At 35.6% G+C, this 13840-nt stretch overlaps 1 protein-coding gene across 5 annotated transcripts in view; it reads left to right on the top strand.

Annotated features, from left to right (window-relative positions):
* Positions 1-13840, top strand: part of LOC100876010 (furin-like protease 1) — a 394431-nt gene that overhangs the window by 153602 nt on the left and 226989 nt on the right. The window lies entirely within an intron of this gene.

Here is a 13840-nt window from a genome sequence, read left to right as displayed (position 1 = left end):
GAAAAATTATTCGATGGATACTCTAGCTAGTGTCACTCTGAACGATCGTCGAAAGTTTACTCGCTGAAGTGCCGCTCTGTTCGCGATCGATCCGAGAATCGTAGCGGTAGTGAATTCGATGCTTTACCCTGTTACGTTGATTGATTGAAAATGGAGCGAAGAAACGGATCGTTTTTACCCTCTTTTGTCGACGCGATGGTTTTTTTATTTGGTACCTTGCATTGTGATTTATTTGTTGGATGGAAGTAATCGCAATTGTTGTAATCAAAGAGATAGAGGCAGGTGAGGAGGTGGGAATTTAGCGGTGTGGAGATATGGGGACGTGTGGGTATTGGGACGTGTGGGTAGTGGGACGTGGGGATATGGGGACGTGTGGGTATTGGGGCGTGTGGGTATTGGGACGTGTGGGTAGTGGGACGTGTGGGTATTGGGACGTGTGGGTATTGGGACGTGGGGATATGGGAATGTGGGGATATGGGGACGTGTGGGTATTGGGACGTGTGGGTATTGGGGCGTGTGGGTATTGGGACGTGTGGGTATTGGGACGTGGGGATATGGGGACGTGGGGATATGGAGACGTGGGGATATGGGGACGTGGGGATATGGGGACGTGGGGATATGGGGACGTGAGGGTATTAGGGCGTGTGGATATTGGGACGTGGGGATATGGGGTCGTGGGGTTATGGGGACGTGTGGGTATTGGGACGTGGGGATATGGGGACGTGTGGGTATTGGGACGTGTGGGTAGTGGGACGTGTGGATATTGGGACATGTGGGTATTGGGACGTGGGGATATGGGAACGTGGGGATATGAGGACGTGTGGGTATTGGGGCGTGTGGGTATTGGGACGTGTGGGTATTGGAACATGTGGATATTGGGACGTGTGGGTATTGGGACGTGTGGATATTGGGATATGGGGATATGGGACGTGGGGATATAAGAGAAATCTCAAAATTCTGAAATCCCAAAATCTCAAAATTTCAAAATTCCAAAATCCCAAAATTCCCAAATTTCACTCCCTTCCAAACTTCATAATCTCTAACCTACATCTTACCAAATATACACATCACTACATCACTCCATTCATCTTTCTATTTTGCATAAAACTAATAATCCAAAAGTCCCAGTACATTTGTTATTTTATTTCCATCCAAATATTACATACAAATTTCACAATTTCAAACACGAATACGTCCCCACGAATTTGATGAAAAAGTTATTAAAGTTACCAAAGCTATAACTCTGCATTTCTCTTTCCATGTTTCCGATTTTTAATAAACCATGCATCGATTTTGCATCAGGTCACCGTCTGTGCTTTTCTGATTTGCAATTTTGATCGAGGATATGTGTAAAATTTCATCGAAAACCCATCAGACTTGTCAATATAGTCGTATCGTGCTTCCACTTCAATTTCTGATTCTTTTTCAATGTTCTCTTCTTATCGATTATGTATTAGATCCATTTTCCTCTGAAAATTTATTTGATATCTTCGCGATTATCTGCAGTTAGTTTTTGTTATGGGTTTTATTCTTTTATTTGCATTTATTTTTATGCATAGATTTTTGAGATTTGTTTACAGTTATTTTTATTCATAGATTTATGAAATTTGTTTACAGGTATTTTTCCTCACTGATTTATTAGTTTTATTTACAGCTATTTTTATTCATAGATTTATGCGATTTACCTATATTTATTTTTACTCATAGATTTATGAGGTTTGTTCATATTTATTTTTACTCACAGATTTGTGACATTTGTTTACATTTACTTCTATTCATAGATTTATTAGATTTATTTACATTTATCTTTCCTCACTGATTTACTAGTTTTATTTACTTTTATTTTTATTTATAGATTTATTAGATTCATTTACCTTTATTTTCACTTATAAATTTACTAGTCTTATTTGCATTTATTTTTACTTATAAATTTATTAGTTTTATTCATATGTATTTTTATCTGCAGTTTCATTAGATCTATTTAAACAATAATTATTAAAAATTTACTTATGATATTCTCAAACAAAAAAGGTCCTCTTCCTAAATAATCCTAAAACTTCTTGTAACATTTAAACCTTGACAAACATAAAAATAAAAATAATAAAATGTGAAAATATTTTTCAATCACCACCTTTGTCACACATTTTGTTCCATGTGTATGTACGTTCGTTAAGTTAGTGTTAGTTGATTAATCACAAGGTCTGATCCACCGAAATCCACGTTTACCTAACAGCTTAAACTATCAGACCGTCTGCATCGCTGTCTGATCAATCATTAAAACGAATCGACTGTATCGTCTTAGCGTAACGGGTAATTAATTTTGCCTCAGCTTTAGCATGTCACTTACGGTACTTGAGGCTTCGATGCAAATGCAAGTCGATCGTTGGCCTAAACGAGTTCGACGTCAGATGGTACGACGAGGCCTTGCTGGGTTAGGAGTGGGTTAGGTCTTGAAGTTTAGCCAAGTCGAAAACTATGCTACTCGCTGATGAGGACCTGAAACGAAATTATCGAAATTATTTTCTGTTTGCTGTATTTAATGCAAGGTTTTATATAATGTAGCTTTTTAAACATGTGGAATTGTTAATTTAATATTTTGTATATGTTAAAAATGAAATATGTGTAGAATTATGTAAATATAATGGATAAATTGTTTGAATGTGTGGAATTTTTAAAAATTGTACACTTATGTGTAGGACATTTAAATGTAGGACACTTAAGTATACTCAGTTGAATTTCAAGTTTGAATGCAGTTGTTTAAAATATGTTAAATGAGATATTAAAAATATTAATATGTTAATAGGATATTAAGAATGTATGTGATATTTAAGTATGTAGAATATTGCATATGTGTGAAGTATTTAAACATGTGTGCATTATATGTGAAATATTTTAAGTATATAGAATATTGCATATGTGTAAGGTATTTAAACATGTGTGCATCATATGTAAAATATTTTTGGAACATATGAAAAGTTTAAGTGTATAAAATATTTGAATAAGCAAAATATTTCAAATATATGACAAGTTTAAATTAGGAAAATATCAAAAGATTAAATAACTACTTTTCTATAATCATATTTTACTTGCAACTACAAGAATTTAAAGAAAAAATGCAACTGTACTTTAATTTTTTAATAAAATTGCAAGTGTACATTCTTTTGAAACAGAAGTTTTCTGAAATATTCCGTGTGAAATAGAATTAGGATGCAGTGTCAAAGAATTAATTTGTACGATTTCTCAAGTATTTGATCCTATTTCACTTCACTTGTGAATTGTAAAATAGTTTATGAATTATTAATCTTTTTGATACTGTGTTATACTTTTTTATGCAGAATGTTCTGAATAATTAATCTACATAGAAAGAATGTGAACTTTCTTTAAAAAGGGGTGCATTTATATTTTTCTGGGAAACAGAAAAATGTCTGAGGAATGATCGTTTTATACTACTCACTTCATTGAAGCACAATAAAATTATACAGATGTACATTCAATTTTTTTTTTTAATAAAATTATATTTATTTTCTAATATTATTTCAACTATAAATTATTTTCACTTTGCCAAGGATTATTTTAAAATTGAAAAAATCATATAACAATGAATTGAACTAAGTTTTGACTATCCACTATCCATATATTAATTTCGTATCAGCAAATGTAAAGTAAGATATACAGGATATCTCTAAAGTCCCTGCCCCATGTAGGTCTCAAGTCCCTTAGATTTAAATGCCTTCAAATATGAAAAAATGTTTCAGACAAAAGTTGTAGTACATCAAGGGACGTCGGTGGCAACAATTTGACCTTGGATCTGAAGGTCACGTGAACGTCAGTTTCTTAAATAGAACCCCCAATTATTGCATATTGTAGCCCGACGTTTTCAAAACCTATGTTTTTTGTGCAAGTCATTCCCAAGATACGAAGCTTCGAAGTTGACATATCGTCAACATTCACATTACCCAAGGTGCACTACGCGAGGGTTGCACGATCAGATATACGCCACTTATGTGTCAACTGTGAAGCTTCGTATCTTGGGAATGACTCGCACAAAAAACAAACATAGGTTTTGAAAACGTCGAGGCTACAATATGCAATAAATGGGGGTTCTATTTAAGAAACTGAAGACTGACCTTCAAACGAACAAGGTCAAATTGTTGCCACCAACCCCTTGATAACTACAACTTTTGCTCGAAACATTTTTCCATGTTTAAAGCCGTTTAAATATAAGGGTGGTTTAGAGACACCCTGTATATTGAACACAATAATTGTCAACGACGTACTTTATATAAAATTGCATTTCAAATCCCTGTATGTTAAATACATTTATCTCCAGCTGAAGTAATCAAAGGATAATAATTAAAAAACTCAAAGAGAAATAATTGAGAAGTAAAAGAAGAATATAGCAGTAAGCTCCTCCGTTCGAGTAATCACTTTTCCAATTCTTATACAGTACTTTTTCTGGTCTCTTTATTAAGCACCGAATGATCGAATCTGCTCATTAAGCCGAAGAACAGAAAAGATGTCTATAACAACGTTATGTTCCGTAAGATTATCAGATTTTCTATTATGTCGCCATAATATCTCTCATCCGTTAGTTAATTGACCATCTTGCGCCTGATTGATGTTGCCGGATCGATTACACGACGTATTATATGCATACGTTACAATGATGTAATCAGTCCTTAATTATGTTAGTAATTAATATCGCAGCCGTAATTGAATTTGAAAATCTTCTTTCTTACTCACGTGATAAAAATTCATAAATTGATTCACTTAAAAGTTTATTTCTTAATATGCAAATTTTTATTTTATTTTTGTCAAATTCAAAATTCCAAAATTCCGAAATTCCAAAATTCCAAAATTTCCAAATTCAAAAATTCCAAAATTTAAAAAATTTCAAAAATTCCAAAAATTCCAAAATTTCCAGAATTTCCAAATTCCAAAATTCCCAAATTCCCAAATTCCCAAATTCCCAAATTCCCAAATTCCCAAATTCCCCAATTCCCAAATTCCAAAATTCCCAAATTTCAAAGTTCCAAAATTCAAAAATTTCCAAATTCAAAAATTTCCAAATTCAAAAATTCAAAAATTCCCAAATTCCCAAATTCCCAAATTCCCAAATTCCCAAATTCCAAAATTCCCAAATTCTCAAATTCTCAAATTCAAAAATTCCCAAATTCAAAAATTCCCAAATTCAAAAATTCCCAAATTCTCAAATTCTCAAATTCAAAAATTCCCAAATTCAAAAATTCAAAAATTCCCAAATTCCCAAATTCCCAAATTCCTAAATTCTCAAATTTCCAAATTCCAAAATTCCCAAATTCTCAAATTCCAAAATTTCAAAAATTTCAAAAATTCCAAAAATTCCAAAATTTCCAGAATTTCCAAATTCCAAAATTCCCAAATTCCCAAATTCCAAAATTCCCAAATTTCAAAGTTCCAAAATTCAAAAATTTCCAAATTCAAAAATTTCCAAATTCCCAAATTCCAAAATTCCCAAATTCCCAAATTCTCAAATTCCCAAATTCCAAAATTCCAAAATTCCCGAATACCCAAATTCCAAAATTCTCAAATTCCCAAATTCCAAAATTCCCAAATTCTCAAATTCTCAAATTCTCAAATTCAAAAATTCCCAAATTCAAAAATTCAAAAATTCCCAAATTCCCAAATTCCTAAATTCTCAAATTCCCAAATTCCCAAATTCCAAAATTCTCAAATTCTCAAATTCCAAAATTCCCAAATTCCAAAATTCCTAAATTCTCAAATTCCCAAATTCCAAAATTCCCAAATTCAAAAATTGCCATATTCCAAAATTCCCAAATTCCCAAATTCCCAAATTCCTAAATTCCCAAATTCCCAAATTCAAAAATTGCCAAATTCCAAAATTTCCAAATTCCAACATTCCCAAATTCCAAAATTCCCAAATTCAAAAATTCAAAAATTGCCAAATTCCAAGTTCCCAAATTCCAAAATTCAAAAATTCAAAAATTTCCAAATTCAAAAATTCCCAATTTCCAAAATTACCAATTTCCAAAATTGCCAAATTCCTAAATTTCCGAATTTCCAAATTCCAAAATTCCAAATCCCAAAATTCAGAAATTCAAACCTTCAAAAATTCAAAAGCTCAATCTAAAAATTTCTCAAATCCAAAAATCTATTTTCAAAGACCAAAGAATTAAAAAATTCAGAACTTCACTATCTAAAACTCCTGGAAGGACACAGATTCCCAACAGTCGCTCGAAGAATATTAAACCTTCTCCAACAAAAGAGAATCAAACACACAAAAGTAAGTAAGAAAAAGTAATTTTATTAAACAAATATCAGTTGCCGTTAATCCAGCCAAATATCAGTTATTAAAGAACAGAGCGAAAGACACCGAGAAATGTTAATAACATCGAGCAATGGAATTATTAGATCGACAGCGAGCGAAAAACGAGAGCTGAAAATTAATTCCAGCCTCTCTTTTATATCCGAGGGAAATTAATCCTCTGTCGAAGGATCGCATTTTAATCCGGCGAATACAATTATTTCGCGACGATGCACGAAACAAAGGGCGGAAGGAAAAAAATATTCAACACCGAGAATATTACATCGCGAAAATAAGAAACTTTCGACGTCCAGAACGGCGGAGAAAGCGGCAGCTTGAATTTCAATGCGACGATCAAAGATGATCGATTATAATCAACGCTAAGCGCCCGGAATCGCTTGTTCTCTATCGAAACTTTTAATTAAAATCCGAGCCAATTGAGCCTGTAATGATGAAAGTTCGCCGGGGAAATCGTTTTATGCAAATCATGTTTGCGCGTACGAGTAGCACTGTACGATCCTTTTCGATGGAATATCCTAAATTCGATTCCCGATCGACGGGGTAAACAGGACGAAAGCTTTCGCCAAAAAAAAAAAATAGGAAACAAAAAAAGACGGCGTAAAAATCGGAGAGGTCCTTTTGAAACTGTTGAAACGAGACGTTTAATATCGTTTTGCATTAAAGCACCGACGGGAATTAAATGGATTGCTGTTTTCAATGCAAAACGTGTTGCACGCTGATGCGAAAGCAAATTATATAATTTCGCGGATATTTTTGGTGCAAATGTTGCTTCGCAATTTCGAGAGAATAAAAATTAGTAATTGACGTACTAATTGGAGGTGATTAATTTGTGGAATGTGGAGGGTTGGAGGTGTTGGGTAATGATTTAAGGGTCGTCGAGGGACATTTTTTATTGGGGATGGTTGTGAGAAAATTAAGTTTTGGGGTAGTTGAATTTTTTGAATTTGGGGTTTTGGGATTTGGGAAGTATAAGAGTTGGGGATGATGGGATTTGGGATTTTTGAGGGTTGAGGGTGTTGGAATTTGGTTACTAAATTACTAAATTACTGAATTACTAAATTACTAAATTACTAAATCACTAAATCACTAAATCACTAAATCACTAAATCACTAAATCACTAAATCACTAAATCACTAAATCACTAAATCACTAAATCACTAAATCACTAAATCACTAAATCACTAAATCACTAAATCACTAAATCACTAAATCACTAAATCACTAAATCACTAAATCACTAAATCACTAAATCACTAAATCACTAAATCACTAAATCACTAAATCACTAAATTACTGAATTACTAAATTACTGAATTACTAAATTACTGAATTATTGAATTACTAAATTACTAAATTACTAAATTACTAAATCACTAAATTACTAAATTACTAAATTACTGAATTACTAAATTATTGAATTACTAAATTACTAAATTATTGAATTACTAAATTACTGAATTACTAAATTACTAAATTACTAAATTACTAAATTACTAAATTAGTAATTTAATAAGTTAGTAATCTATTAATTTAGTGATCTAGTAATCTAGCAATTTAGTGATTTAGTAATCTAGTAATCTAGTAATCTAGTAGTCTAGTAATCTACTAATTTAGTAATTTACTAATTTCGAAATTCCAAAATTCTAAAAATTCAAAAATTCAAAAATGTTCAAATCCTTAAATCCTCAAATTAAACCTAAGTCTAAAAGTCCCTAGATTCCTAACTTCCTAAATTTCCAAATTTCCAGATTTTTAAAAACTGCACTTTCCATCTCATTAACCCATAAATTTAATTACCAAGCACTCAAATTAACACCAAAGATCATATTAACACCAAAGACCATCGATACCTATCAGTCTTCAACACCTTTCTATCAATCAAGCGAAACAAATGCAAATATATGTTTATATCGCCATCCTTAGCGTCCTGCGGGGATACATCGATTCCACACGAATTTTCAACGTGTTGATATTCCAATTTTCGCCGGCAGAGCATTAATTAACTGATCCCCTCCACGGAAAGTTCATGCGGTTTTGTCGTCGGAAAAGTTTCGACGCGAAACAATTCCTTTTCAAACCCATCTCGATTCGAGTCGAGTAGCTTTTCCGCGGAGCTTGCGGGAAAATCCCGAGAAGATCAAGCAAAACCGAGGTAAAACGGGTTAAGTTGAAAAGAAGAACAAATAGACAGAGACTCCTGTCAGCGGAGTAGAAAGATTCGGTGAAAAAGTTGAAGGTTGATCATTTTCTTCGACTGACTTCCTGTAATTCCGGATGTTTTATGCTGAGCCACTGATTTCTCGACAATAGTTTAGCGGTGATACGTTGCTTTCGATATCGATCTTTTAATAAACCTTCGTTTAAAACGACCAGCTAATTATCGACTTTAATGAATTTCTGAGCGATATCATTATAAATGAAATTGCAACTGCGTGTTGTTTAATCGCGTTTAATGTTTTCGGAAGTCGGGATTTTGGGGTTTTATTTAGGTTTGGGGTTTAATGATGTTAATTATGAATACGATGGAGTTTGTGCGTGAGCAATGTTATTAATATTGTAATCTAAACGTTCTCTTTTTATTTTTTGTGCTAAATATAAATACAACGATTGAAATATTAATAATTGCCACAATAATAATAGGAGTATTATCATATATCAATAATAAGCACATATGTTGCACATATATAGGGTGTCTCACAATTAGTGTAGGTCTCTGAAATGGGAGGTCGCTGACAAGATTCTGAATAAGATTTCCCTTTGCAAAAATGGGATTTGAAGCTTCGTTTTTGAATTATTAAGGAAAAACACAGACCAATCAGAGCGCGAGGATTATTACGCGTTGGATTACTACGGGTTGGTTAACTGCGCGTTAGATTACTACGCGTTAGATTTCTACGCTTAGAATTTCCACGCGTTGCATTACTACGCGTTGGACTGCTACGCGTTGAATATCCACGCGTTGGATTACTACGCGTTAGATATCCACACGCGGGATTACTACGCGTTAGATTACTACGCATTAGATTCCTACGCTTAGAATTACCACGCGCTGCATTATTACGCGTTGAATTACTACGCGTTGAATATGCACGCGCTAGATTACTACGCGTTGGATATCTACACGCTGGATTACTACGCGTTAGATTACTACGCATTTGATTCCTACGCTTAGAATTACCACGCGCTGCATTATTACGCGTTGAATTACTACGCGTTGAATATCCACGCGCTGGATTACTACGCGTTACATATCCACACGCTGGATTACTACGCCTTAGATTACTACGCGTTAGATTCCTACGCTTAGAATTACCACGCGCTGCATTATTACGCGTTGAATTACTACGCGTTGAATATGCACGCGCTGGATTACTACGCGTTAGATATCCACACGCTGGATTACTACGCGTTAGATATCCACACGCTAGATTACTACGCGTTAGATTACTACGCATTCGATTCCTACGTTTAGAATTACCACGCGTTGCATTACTACGCGTTGGACTGCTACGCATTGAATATCCACGCGCTGGATTACTACGCGTTAGATATCCACACGCCAGATTACTACGCGTTAGATTACCACGCATTAGATTCCTACGCTTAGAATTACCACGCGTTGCATTATTACGCGTTGAATATGCACGCGCCAGATTACTACGCGTTGGATATCCACACGCTGTATTACTACGCGTTGGATTACTACGCGTTGTGTTACTACGCGTAGGATTACCACGCGTTGCATTACCACGCGTTGCATTACTACGCATTGGATTACCAAGCGTTGGATAACTACGCGTTATCCGAAGCTGCCGCTTTCGCGTCTGCGCATGCGTAATCCTCGCGCTCTGATTCGTCCGTGTTTTTCCTTAATAATTCAAAAACGAAGCTTCAAATCCCATTTCTGCAAAGGGAAATCTTATTCAGAATCGCGTCAGCTACATTTCAGGAACCTACACTAGTTGTGAGAAGCCCTGTGTTTAAAATATAACAGCTAATATTGTTATACACATGAATAATATTACGGTAAATAATAAAATAGAATTACACACGTAATATCAAATTTATACGAAAGTAAAATAATACAGAATAAAAAAATGTTTTGATATTAGTAATAAAAAATGTTTTAATAATCACCATCATTATATCTTTATTTATAATACATATCACATAGTACAATATTAATTAAAATCCTAAATAAACATTTTGGCCTCAAATGAAATCATAAAATTGTAATTATATATAAATAATCTTCTCCCAAAGATTCCCTAGATTTCTGAACCCAGGGAAAATCTAGGGAGTTTCCTACAAATCCACCGCCAAAATAATTAATTCAAACAACCAAAAAATCGACAGTGCATTTTTATAAAATTTCGCAAGTACTTCCGTACGTCTCTAATGGGTCACTGACGACCCAAAAACGAGGAGTGTTAAATAGATAACAGCCATTAAACGAGTTCCGCGTTTCAGGCAGTAGTAAATTTATCTTAAGAAAGAGTTATACACGCTCCAACCACCTGGTTATCAAATATTAAGATACCGTTGAATAATTAATTGGTCGTTGACTCGAAAACTTGTGTCGTTATCCCGAAACTTTAACGATAAAATAATGAGTGCCGTAACCGGAAAATGTTGCGAGTACATGTTTTATTTCGGGGTACGTTTCGCGCGGAAGTTTGGGAATTTCAAGCACAGTTGCAACAGCGACGAAAGAAGCGAGCAAGAAAAGCACCGAGCGAATCCGACCGAAAGATTATTCAAAAGAAGTTGAAACCTGAATACTTAACGGTTGTTGCTCTTTGTGCAATCTTTTATTTAACCTCTTGTTGCCGTAACACTGTTGCATTCTTCTTATATTGCGTATTATACAGGGGGAGGTTTTGTGGCACAATGGGGAAATGAAAAGTAAAGAGTTTGGATTCGTTAAATTTAACGAGAATTTTATTGAGGAAAGTTTGAGAATCTTTGGGGACAGAGAGATTTTATGGTGAAGAGATGTCAAGGACTGGAGAAGTTTGCAGGACAATAGATATCAGGAACTACAGAGTTGGACAATAAGATCTCAAAAATTACGGAGATTTGGACTACTTTAAGTACTAGTAAAATCTATGAAAATTTTAGGGAAAACTTAGGGATATTACGAGAAGAAGACTAAGATCCTAGATTCACATATCACCACATATGTACCCTAGATTTCTATATTTTAGATTTATAGTATTCTAGGTCTTCAGGTTTGCAGATTAACACATCCCCGTATGTCAACACATGCAAATCTCTATGTCGATTAATTCACATCTTCCCAAAATTCTTATATTGTCGATCCTTACGAACCTGAAACCCTACGCTGAAAAATTCCTATGCCATCCTACGTTCGTCAATTCCTACGTTTCCACATATCTACATGTTCTCAAATTTTTGCATCCACATCTACGTCCACATACCTCTATGTCCACATATCTCTATGTCCACATATCTTTACGTCCACATATCTCTATGTTCGCATATCTCTACGTCCACATATCTCTATGTTCACATATCTCTATGTCCACATATCTCTATGTCCACATATCTCTATGTCCACATATCTCTATGTCCACATATCTCTACGTCCCAAATCTCTATTTTTCCAAATGTCTACGTTTCCAAGTCCCTACGTCCCCAAATTCCTACGTCATCAAATCCCTACGTCCCCAAATTCCTACGTTCCCAAATTCCTACGTTCCCAAATTCCAACGTTCCCAAATCCTTACGTCCCCAAATTCCTACGTCCCCAAATTCCTACGTCATCAAATCCCTACGTCCCCAAATTCCTACGTCCCCAAATTCCTACGTCCCCAAATTCCTACGTCCCCAAATTCCTACGTCCCCAAATTCCTATGTCATCAAATCCCTACGTCCCCAAATTCCTACGTCCCCAAATTCCTACGTCCCCAAATCCCTACGTCCTCAAATTCCTGTATACCCAAATCCCTACGTCCCCATATTCCTACGTCCCCAAATTCCTACGTCCCCAAATTCCTACGTCCCCAAATTCCTACGTCCCCAAATTCCTGCGTCCCCAAATTCCTACGTTCCCAAATTCCTACGTCCCCAAATTCCTGCGTCCTCAAATTCCTACGTTCCCAAATTCCTACGTCTCCAAATTCCTGTATACCTAAATCCCTACGTCCCCAAATTCCTACGTCCTCAAATCCCTACGTCCCCGAATTCCTACGTCCCCATATTCCTACGTTCCCAAATTCCTACGTCCCCAAATTCCTGTATACCCAAATCCCTACGTCCCCAAATTCCTACGTCCCCAAATCCCTTCGTCCTCAAATTCCTACGTCCCCAAATTCCTACGTTCCCAAATCCCTACGTTCCCAAATTCCTACGTCACCAAATTCCTGTATACCCAAATCCCTACGTCCCTAAATGCCTACGTCCTCAAATCCCTACGTCCCCAAATTCCTACGTCCCCAAATCCTTACATCCCCAAATCTCCACGTCCCCAAATTCCTACGTCCCCTATTCTGAAATCTGCATATCTTCACATTCCCAAATCTCCACATTCTAAAACTCCAACAGCCCCAACTCCATCCCCAAAAACAAACCATCCCCACTAATCCCCACCAACCAAAACCACCAAACGCGCATTAAAAACACAGAATATTGCAATAAACGACAATTAATGCACCTCGGTCGAAACGGCGAGACAAGAGGAGAGAATTAGCAAAGTTTCCGAGGGGTAGCTTCGAAATCTGAACGCGTGAAATCCTCGTCAAGCTTGTATCTCCATTTTCAAAACGGTTTTGCCGGCGGAAAACCCGCGGAGAGCCGGAAAAAGGGAGCAGAAGTAAAAAAAAAAAGGAAACGCGACACAAGAACCAAAGTTGCCGGCGGCGTTAACGGAGAAACGTTTTACGACGGCTTTCAAAGCGGCGCGCAATTTTTTCCACGCTTCCTTTTCTCATTCAGAAAGACACCGGAGAGCGGAATGATTTTTTTTCCCTCCCCGCGTTTTTTCTATTTTTCTTTGTCCCGCTGTACAACGGTGCATACACATTATCGAAAACGTTATGGCCACCGCAAAATGTTAACGTTCGCTCCTTCGTTTAATTAAAACACCGGCGTGCGTTGAATTCGCCTGAAAACGAGGAACTAGGGTGATTTTAATTGAAAAAGTGCTTGTAAAGTCTTTCGTTTCGAATGTTTGAATTGAGGGTAATTGACGTGCGGTTAATGATGCAGATTTTTTGGGGTTATTTTACTGAGTTAGTTGGCGAAACAAGGTTTATGAAAGAAGGATCAAGTTTTAGAAAATTTTTAAAAATTGTAAAATAGGGAGGTGGTCAGATGTTAGCAGTTGATTAAAGAATTTTCCAGTGAAACTAGGATATGTAAGAGGTCATATATTAGAATATGCTTGAATTAGGTAGTTTCAGTGAAAGAAGACGATATACTGTCAGACATATTAGAGGATGAACAAAGTGGCTCAAAATAAGACGATACCGTCAGACATATATCAGAGAACG

This window comes from Megachile rotundata, chromosome 8, assembly GCF_050947335.1.
Source record: "Megachile rotundata isolate GNS110a chromosome 8, iyMegRotu1, whole genome shotgun sequence".
In the NCBI taxonomy this organism is placed as follows: Eukaryota; Metazoa; Arthropoda; class Insecta; order Hymenoptera; family Megachilidae; genus Megachile; species Megachile rotundata.
Note: the sequence above shows the minus strand (reverse complement) of the source record. Positions and strands in the feature narration are given on the sequence as shown.